Source organism: Mus caroli, chromosome 12 (assembly GCF_900094665.2).
Source record: "Mus caroli chromosome 12, CAROLI_EIJ_v1.1, whole genome shotgun sequence".
NCBI classification, from domain to species: Eukaryota; Metazoa; Chordata; class Mammalia; order Rodentia; family Muridae; genus Mus; species Mus caroli.
In genome coordinates this window covers 48158960-48167809 of record NC_034581.1, presented here as the reverse complement: position 1 = coordinate 48167809, position 8850 = coordinate 48158960, and the positions used below count along the sequence as shown (strand labels likewise).

Below are 8850 nucleotides of genomic sequence, written 5' to 3'. Positions count from 1 at the left end.
GAGAGAGAGAGAGAGAGAGAGAGAGAGAGAGAGAGAGAGAGAGAGAGAGAGAGAGAGAGAACTGCCTCCCCCAGTTAAGCCTGTTGCAATGATGAGGGACAAGCAAAGGGGAGATCAGGGTGAATCTAAGCTGTTTCAGTGTTCGTCCTAACAAGTACATGTATTGTAGGGAGGCTAACTTTTATTTTCGAAGACAAGTGAATCAGGCCAAAAGATCAAATGAATTGAGCCAAATCTTTCCATTGATGTCAATTTGCCTTCTGCTGCTCATTCTGCAATGTGAGAACACCTCAAATAACTACTATGCTTTCTCTCAGAAACAGAGGACTGTGTGGGTGAGGAAGTCTCAAAAGGACTGGGATTCCCAAACCCATTTTCCTATTCACAATACTCCTTCACCGTAGCTTCTCAGATATTAGATGCCTCTAGTGTCAACCTGAGATTATAACAATGGCAGGCGCCCTGGCTCCAAAGGTCTCCCATGAGCAGGAGTCCTCCTGAGTTCCTTATCGCAGAAGCCGCTTCCACAGGCCTGCGTCTGTGCCTGCTTTCCCAGAGCGGTTTCAGTAAGACAGAGCCTGTTTGTTTCAAACATCTTACTGTCCTTCTGCTCTAAATCTACCAAGTTCATGAAGCAGTCAAGCATTTCAACCCAATCAGGCATCTAAATCAAAAGTTAATGTCTGATTGAATCAGACTTTGCTACAAAAGGAACTGGTGTTTTGAAAAATATCCATAGAGCACTGAGGATCGTATATAACTAGACCTTCAAAGAAAAATACCACACATATTTTAAGTACTAGGTAGATAGTACAAGCGCAAGGATGTTGTGTTTATATTGGAAGATATAAAAGCACGAGGCATAAATTCTCCTCCACTGGATTCTTGTTTTTTAATAAATTAATTCATTCATTGTTTAATAAAAACACATAGCTACAATAGGTCTTCGGATTAGGAGCTAATGACTTCAAATCTCTACAGAGAGTCCAATAGCTCTTGTATCAACCTTAGAAGACTATGGTTTGAATTCTACCAGACACTTTGGCAGCTCTTCCATTCATCAAAGGCAACAAAAAGATTCATATTTTGAATTTAGGGCTTCTCTAAATGTCAGGAACATCAAGGACCACAGGCTGGATACCACTCAAAGGCGGACTCACAGTCTCTCACCTATGCCATCGGCATGCTAGGGCCTGAAAGCTCCGTCCAGCCGTCTGCTCTCTCCACTTCCCACCACCCGAGCTGAGCTGCGGAGAGAAAGAGGAAGCTGCAGTTTCCACGAGGTCACAATCTGAGCTGCTCACTTACTCTGCGACTCAGCTAAGCCTGCAGCCACGCCCCACACAGGGGAGCAACTCGCAGCATCCACCAGCAGCTTGGTGGCATGAAAGATGACTGTGCACCCAACGTTTCAATTTTTCATGTCTTTCCCCTGTAGGCAGTAGTTTCTCATAATTGATGTGGCAATCAGAAACAGCGGGGCCTTCTCAGTAACCTCTGTCTGTCTCCTTTTGACTCATGCACCACATCGCAGTCAGATCCATCACATGACACAGCTACTTTTGTTCCCACTTAGTCATTTACAGCAGCTACAAAAGAATCTCAGATACAGTCTGCTCACCGTGGCTTCTGTTTATCGCACACTTTGCTGTGATCCTGACGTTGCTAACAGTTCTGCAGGATTCAGGCGCTGATGTGCCTCCTGGAGGTCCTTTGAGTTTCTTCAGCAAGAAATGCCATTTTGCCTGCCAGTAAAATGAGTGATGTGGAATATTTCTAACAGTCAGCTGCTTCAGTTTTTTAAAAAAATAATTTGGGGGTGACCTCTAATAACCTGATCCTATGTGATAAGGGTTCTATTTCATTCTTTTAACATATAATAGAACGCCAGTTGCTGGAAGGCTACAGTTTCCCTCCTTCAATGTGAAAATTGATGTGATTTTTTTTTAAATTAGAATACAATTACATCATTTCCCCTTTCCTTTCTTCTCTCCTATTCTTCCTATGTATTCTGCCTTGCTCATTCTCAAATTGACTACCTCTTTCTCTTTAATTGTAGTTGTGGGATGTGTGTGTGTATGTGTGCGTATCTCAAAATATAAATGTGATCTAAACCGTCCACAGAATATTACTTGTACATATATGATTTCGGGACTGAGCACTTAGTAATTAGATAACCAATTGGAGATTCTTCCCTGGGGAAGACTATTTCTCCTGACCTCAGAATTCCTTAGTCACCTGCAGGTTTTTGTCTAGAGCTGGGGCCCCATGAGCCCTCCCCTTTCCTTCTTAACATGTGTATTGATATCATACTTGTTTAAGTCTTGTTTAGAAACTGCGTTGATGAGACTTCATGAGTGCAGCCTCTGAGACATTTCTGGGAGATGCAGCCTCGCAGCAACCTTCCTGATTTCCTAGCTCCTACAGTCTTTCTGTTTCCTTGTCTGCTGTGATCCCTGAAACTTAGATACAGGAGTTGGGTTGTAGATCTATGGGTTGGAGATGGGCTCCATACAATCACTTATTGTCTGCATTTGTATCAGTTGTAGTTTCCTGTAATGGTCTCCATCTGTTCTTTCTTTAAAGTGAAACATATTACTTATCTGTGGGTATAATGGATAAATATTTAAAATGTAGATGTGGATAATGCTGGTTGAGTCAAGTGACAGTTGTAGGTTCTTCTCCAGGGTTCATTATTTTACTAGCCTGAGGTAGTTGGCTAGGTTTCCAGGACCAGGCGTGGCTTTCCTCTTGTTGATCAGATCTTACATTCAGGTAAATAGCTGAAGGTTACTACCAAGACATGAGCACCACTATTGTACCCTTTGGAATACTGTGTGTGCCATTCTGGAATCTGTGCCTTCTGGTTCTTGTGGTTCACAGTTGTCATAGATGGGCAGGATTGTGGGTTGCCTCCCTCCCTTAGAGGCTTACGTGGGGGTTCTGGTACCATGAAAGATAGACCAGAGGAAGAAGATTTTCAGGGTAGATCCAGTTTGGATCCTCAGAATCCTGTGTCCAAAGTGTTTGGTGTCTTCAGAAATAGGAGTTTGTTTTCATCCTCTGGGAGGTAATGAAGAGCAACTGACATAGCTCATGTTTATGATATGAAATTTTTAAAGAAAACAGTTAGCCCTATCTATAAGAAGCAGAGGGATATGCTAGCTGACCGTTTAAGGGGAGAGGGGGATTGTTGGCTCCTTTAGATTTGCATTGACCAAAGTATTCTGGCAAAAAGTGGATCAGCATGAGCTCACCCTTTATCCCCCGGGAACAGCTGCAGCTTCTAAGCTCAGTGTCTTCTCAACCGAAAAGAGCACGCCTCAGCACTTCTCAGTCAGGTTTCCCAAAGGATACTTTAAAGGAGGAAATACCTCGCACTTAACAAACTCATCAAAATGTGGCGAGATGTATCCATATCTAAATGCAGCAAGGTTTCCATTACAACAGATACGCAGCATGCAAGAAGAACATTGTCCCGAGCTCAGATTATAAAGCAGTCACTTGAGTCAAATAGCACTGGGTTTTATTCTTCAAGGACTTATAAAGAAAAAAATAGACAAACTGGGATTCACAAAAACTTAAAACACTTGTTAAAAAAAAAAACACCCAGTATCAACAAAAAAACAGCAAGTGGCAGGATGGGAGAGAAATACCAATAAATAATGTATATGAAAAAGGATGAACAAATAGAATATACAGAAAACTAAAGGACACAAAAACAAAAACAACCCAACTTTAAAAATGAGCAAAGAAATAAAATATATATTTCTCCAAAGAAGGTATAAAATGGCTAATAAATCCACAAAGCATTATCAAACATCAGCAACCACTAGGGAAACGCTCCCCAAAGCTAGAAGAGACTAAGTCCCGAACAAACAAACAAGCAATCAAAAGCATGAAGGTGTAGAACTATCAGAACCTTTATGTTAACATAAGTATGAAGCAACCCAGCCCTGTAGGAAACAATGTGGCAGTTCTGGAAGAAATTAAAAATAGAATCAGCAGCCAGAAAAGATCCAAGGGAAAAAAAATTCCCTTTTTGGATACAGAGCCAAAAAGGAACGAAAACATCCTCAGAGAGAGAAAATCGTGTACTCGTGTTCAATAGCAGCAGTGTTCACAACAGCCAAAACACGGAAGCAACCAAGGGCTCATCCATCAGCTGATGAATGGATAAACAAAATGTAGTAAATACATACAATAGGGTATTATTCAGGCTTAAATGGGAAAGGCATTCTGACACAAGATGAATGAACCTTGGAGACAGTATGCTAAGTGAAACAAGCCTATCACAAAAGGACAAATACTCTATGATTTCACTTAAACAGCCAAAACCACGAAGCCGGGCAGTGAAGTGTGGATGGTCAGGGGGTGAGGGGAGATGAATTAGGAGTTATCCTTGGTAAAGTTTACAGACAGGGAGTAAGATGTTTGTGGGGATGGCTACACAACCATATGAATGTTTTTAATTCCACCGAGGGATTAATTTTAAAATTATTCTTACCAAAAATGCTTATAAAGAAGAAAAAAATATTTTTGCACACGCATGAAATTCCCGACATATAAATATATCTAAATAAAAGTGATCTTTATGATAAATTCATGTCACGTGTCTCTTAACAGAATTGTTAATAAATGAGATCTAGTAATAAAATCAAGGGAGTGTCAAAAATCATGAAAGTTTGAATTCTATAGATCTAAAATTTCAGCTAAATGAATATAGGATCTCATATTGATACATGAATTGATTTCAAGCACAATTCAGGACACAACCTAAAAACACATAATCAATACTGTAATTGTTAGTGTTAATTGTCAACTAGACAGAATCTAGAATCACCCGGGAGACAGGTCTGGTCCTGCCTGTAAGGGATTTTCTTGATTAAGTTAACTGAGGTAGGAAACAGCATCTTAACTGTGGGCCGCACCATTCCCTAGGCTGGGATCCTGAACTGTGTAATGGACCATGGATAAACATGGTGAGACTAGTATCCACTGTTCTCTGTGCCTTATTGTTGACTTATTGTGAGCAGTTGCTTCAAGCTCCTGCTGTCTTGACTTCTCTGACGGTCCCTCAGAACCGTGGGCAGGAAGCGACCCTTTCTCCTTTGAGTTGTTTTTGTCAGAGTATTTTGTCACAAACGGGGAAAGAAGCTTAGGTAACAACCAAGAAAATTTCTCAATACTACCTGAATATCGGCATCATTGCAACATCCGCCCAACCCCTGGAGAATGTGTGTGCTGCCACAGAAGTACTTCGGGATGACGTTATCTCAGAGCTCCTGTGAGTCACTGTCTGTAAGGCATTAGATCTCCCAAGGAATATATCACCACGCAGACTTAACCATGCACACTTCTTAGACACTAATTCTTTCTGAGTACCAATAATATCTAAGTCCCTAAAGTACTGGAGACACGTATCTAAACTCTCATCCTGGATTAACCCTTTCCTCTCCAAGTTTGTTTTGGTCATGGTGTTTTGTCACAGCAATAAAGAGCGAATCAAAGTCATCCACTGTCACCAACCATTTCCCTCCCCTAAGACAAAAAACTGAACAGACGTGGAAACCACCCAGAAGTTTCAGTGGGCCATACTCTTTCTCAACTTGGCTATAAAATGTAAGTGCTTTAAATATTTCTTTATATTTTGCATTACCTTAAAATATTCTCTTAACAGTAGAAATAACATATATTAATATATACATGTATGATTAAAAAATGTCTACTATGGGATAAGGTTAGCTCAAGTGAATCTTTTTTCTCTATCAAAATGCAAACAAGCAGGTCAATTAATTCTGCTGCAAAATTTCATAAGGGGAGCTCTGTCAACCAGGAGAGTAAAAAAATCCTCCTGAGGGGATGGACATTCTCAGAGTAGAGTAAGCAGAACATCACTCCCTCAGAGGGGACTGTTTGACATAAGTTCTGCAATGTACCACTGACACAATACTTACAAATGGCTATATCTGGGAACTCTATCTCCAACCATGATTTTCTGAAACTGAGCTACTAACATTAGCTTCTTTTTTGTTGTTGTTGTTGTTGTTGTTGTTGTTGTTGTTGTTTCTTTTTTTTTCGAGACAGGGATTCTCTGTATAGCCCTGGCTTCCTGGAACTCACTTTGTAGACCAGGCTGGTCTCGAACTCAGAAATCCACCTGCCTCTGCCTCCCAAGTGCTGGGATTAAAGGTGTGTGCCACCACGCCCAGCTTCTAACATTAGCTTCTGATAAGAGCTAATTTTATAAAAGTCAGTGTTACATAGTTTGGGGTTTTTTTGTCTTTTGTTTTTTGTTGTTGTTTTGTTGTTGTTGTTTATTTTTGATGATGAGCCAGAACTGACACACAGGCAATTAAAAAACACAATAAACAAACAAATAAAACAAAAGCAATATGTCTACTCTTAAAGATCTCTGGGTAATTGGCAAAGTCAGAAATGAGGAGTTGTGTTAAAAGAAATAACGACTAAGAAGATGTGTAAGCTAAATCCTTAGCTAGCAATGGAGAAAAATAACAGGCAGATTTACATATAGGAAGACCACCCAAGTGCCCAGAACCAGTGGCATCTTTTCAACCTAGGTGTGAGGTGAACGTGGCCAAAGAATAAATCTTCTGGAAGCCAATTTAGTTATTTATGTATTTAGGTAAATCATATTCATTGTTAGAAAATTATTTTACTATAACTACTAACAGAATAATGGTACACGTTAGTGAGACTCACTTTACGCTTTCCATACATGCATGTAACATGTATTAATCATGATGTTCACTCTCCGCCCTTCCCCTTTCCTCTTTGAACTCCTACACAGTTTCTAACGTTCCTCCTGGACTCTCAGCTCCTCTTCTTGGTTTTGGTTTTTTGGGGTTTTGTTTGTTTGTTTGTTTGTTTGTTTTGTGGGTTTTTGTTTGTTTTAGTTTGTTTTGGTTGGTTGGTTGGTTTTGAGTCTTTACATTAAAAAAAAAGAAGTGATATTTGTATTTCTGGCTTGTTTCACTTAATATAATATTCTCTAATTTTATCCACTTTCTTGAAATAATAAGATTTCCTTCTTCTTTGTGGTTAAATAATACAGGCATGCACATGTACAAGCACACAACACAATAGCATAATATTTATGGGTGTGCAGGCATCTCTAGTGTTTGCTGCTTTGAGGCATAAACCCATAAATGACACAGCTGGATCACGTGGTACTGTATTTTCAGTCTTTAGAGAACCCTCAATGCTAATTTCTATAGAATCAGGACGAGTTTCCATTCTATCAGCAGTGTAGAGGGTTGCTTATCCTTCATACCCTTGGTAGCATTTCTTTCTTTGTTTCTTTGTTTTTATAAAAGCCATTCTAACTGAGGTGATATGGAATCTAATTATAGTTCTATTTGCATTTCCCCAATTGCTAAAGTTATATTGATCATTTTAAGCATCTATTCATTCGCATTTATATTTCTTCCAAGTCAGATGTTTCAGTGGTTAACGTACTTGGCCACCAACCCTTGCAACTGAATAGGATTCATGGGACTACTTTGGCTGAAGGGAGAGTGAACCACTTACACTTTTTATTATCTTAAGGAAAATGCTTTCAGTTTTTCTCCACTTAGTACGATGTTAGCTATAATATGATTGTATATAACCTTTACTGTATTGAGTCATAATCTTTCTATGCCTGGTTTATTTAGGGCCTTGTATTATGAAAGTGAGTGAGTGTTATTAAAGGCTTTTTCTTCATCTGTTATAATCATGTGGTTTTTGTCTTTGGTTCTATTTTTATGCTACATATGCCCAACCATCCTTGCATCCCTGGACTAACATCTGTTTTACATGGTGTATGGCTGTTTTTACTACGACGTTGAATTTGGTTTGTGGTGTATTTTGTTGAGGGTTTTTGCATCTAAGTTCAGGAGTATTAATTGGTCTGTAGATGTGGTGTCACTGCTGCTGCTGCTGGTGGTAGTGGTAATATTGCTATCCTTGCCAGATTCTGCGGTAGAGTAATGCAGACTTCAGAGAATAAGTTTCAAGGGTTTTCCTTGTATTTTATGGGGTAGTTTGAGAAACGTCGCAGTTATTTCTCCACTAGATGTTGGTAAAGGTCAGCAGGGAAGCCTTCCCATCTGAAACGAATTTGAAGACTTGTTACAGGTTTGACATTGTTCCTTGTTACCTGTCTACTTGGGTTTTTATAGCCTCTCCATTCATAGAAGTCCATAAATATGTATTTTTATGGATTTCCCCCGATGTATTAACATACTGTTCTTTTAAAAATTGGTCTGGAATATAGGTCAATGATACAATGTTTATCTGATATCCATATGTTCCCTTCATTTTGTTGATTTTCTTTGGATTACTTTAAATATTTATTCTTTATTTCTGTAATTTAAGTAGAATTCTAAGTTCTTATTGCTTGGAGTATGTCCTTCTCCAGAAAAAATAGAATAGAGGATCTCTTTTCTAAGATACAAAATATAGCTGTAGGAAGGAGTAACCTACCCTAAACTTGGAAATTTGGTCAATATATGCCTACTGGATGTTTACATTTGTCTTTCATATTCTATTAATAAACAGCCTCTCTATCCAACAACAGAGTTTCTCCACCTTGACACTGTTAAAATTTGGCTCAAACCATTCTTTGTCACCTCAGCACTATGGAGTGCTCAGCTGCTGTGGTCTCTGCTTACTATGTGCAAGGAATATTCACCCACTTCTGCAGTCGTGACAATCAGAAGTGTCTGTAGATACCACTGAATGTTCCCTGGGAAGTAAAAGCCTCCAGAGAACTCCAGATTTCTCAGGAGGCAGGGGCAGGGGCAGGGGCAGGGGCAGGGGCAGGGGCAGGGGCAGGGGCAGGGGCAG

At 39.6% G+C, this 8850-nt stretch overlaps 1 protein-coding gene across 4 annotated transcripts in view; it reads right to left on the bottom strand.

Annotated features, from left to right (window-relative positions):
- Akap6 (A-kinase anchoring protein 6) overlaps positions 1-8850 on the bottom strand; it is a 432222-nt gene that overhangs the window by 349935 nt on the left and 73437 nt on the right. The window contains exons 2-3 of one of the 4 annotated variants that reach the window (XM_029484604.1): positions 1622-1745; positions 1171-1247 (exon numbers count right to left, since the gene is read on the bottom strand). The exons of 2 other annotated variants lie outside the window; for them this stretch is intronic. The gene's annotated coding sequence lies outside the window, so the exon portion shown is untranslated. The remainder of the gene's footprint in view (positions 1-1170; positions 1248-1621; positions 1746-8850) is intronic. One more of the 4 variants, XM_029484605.1, reaches the window with a different exon arrangement.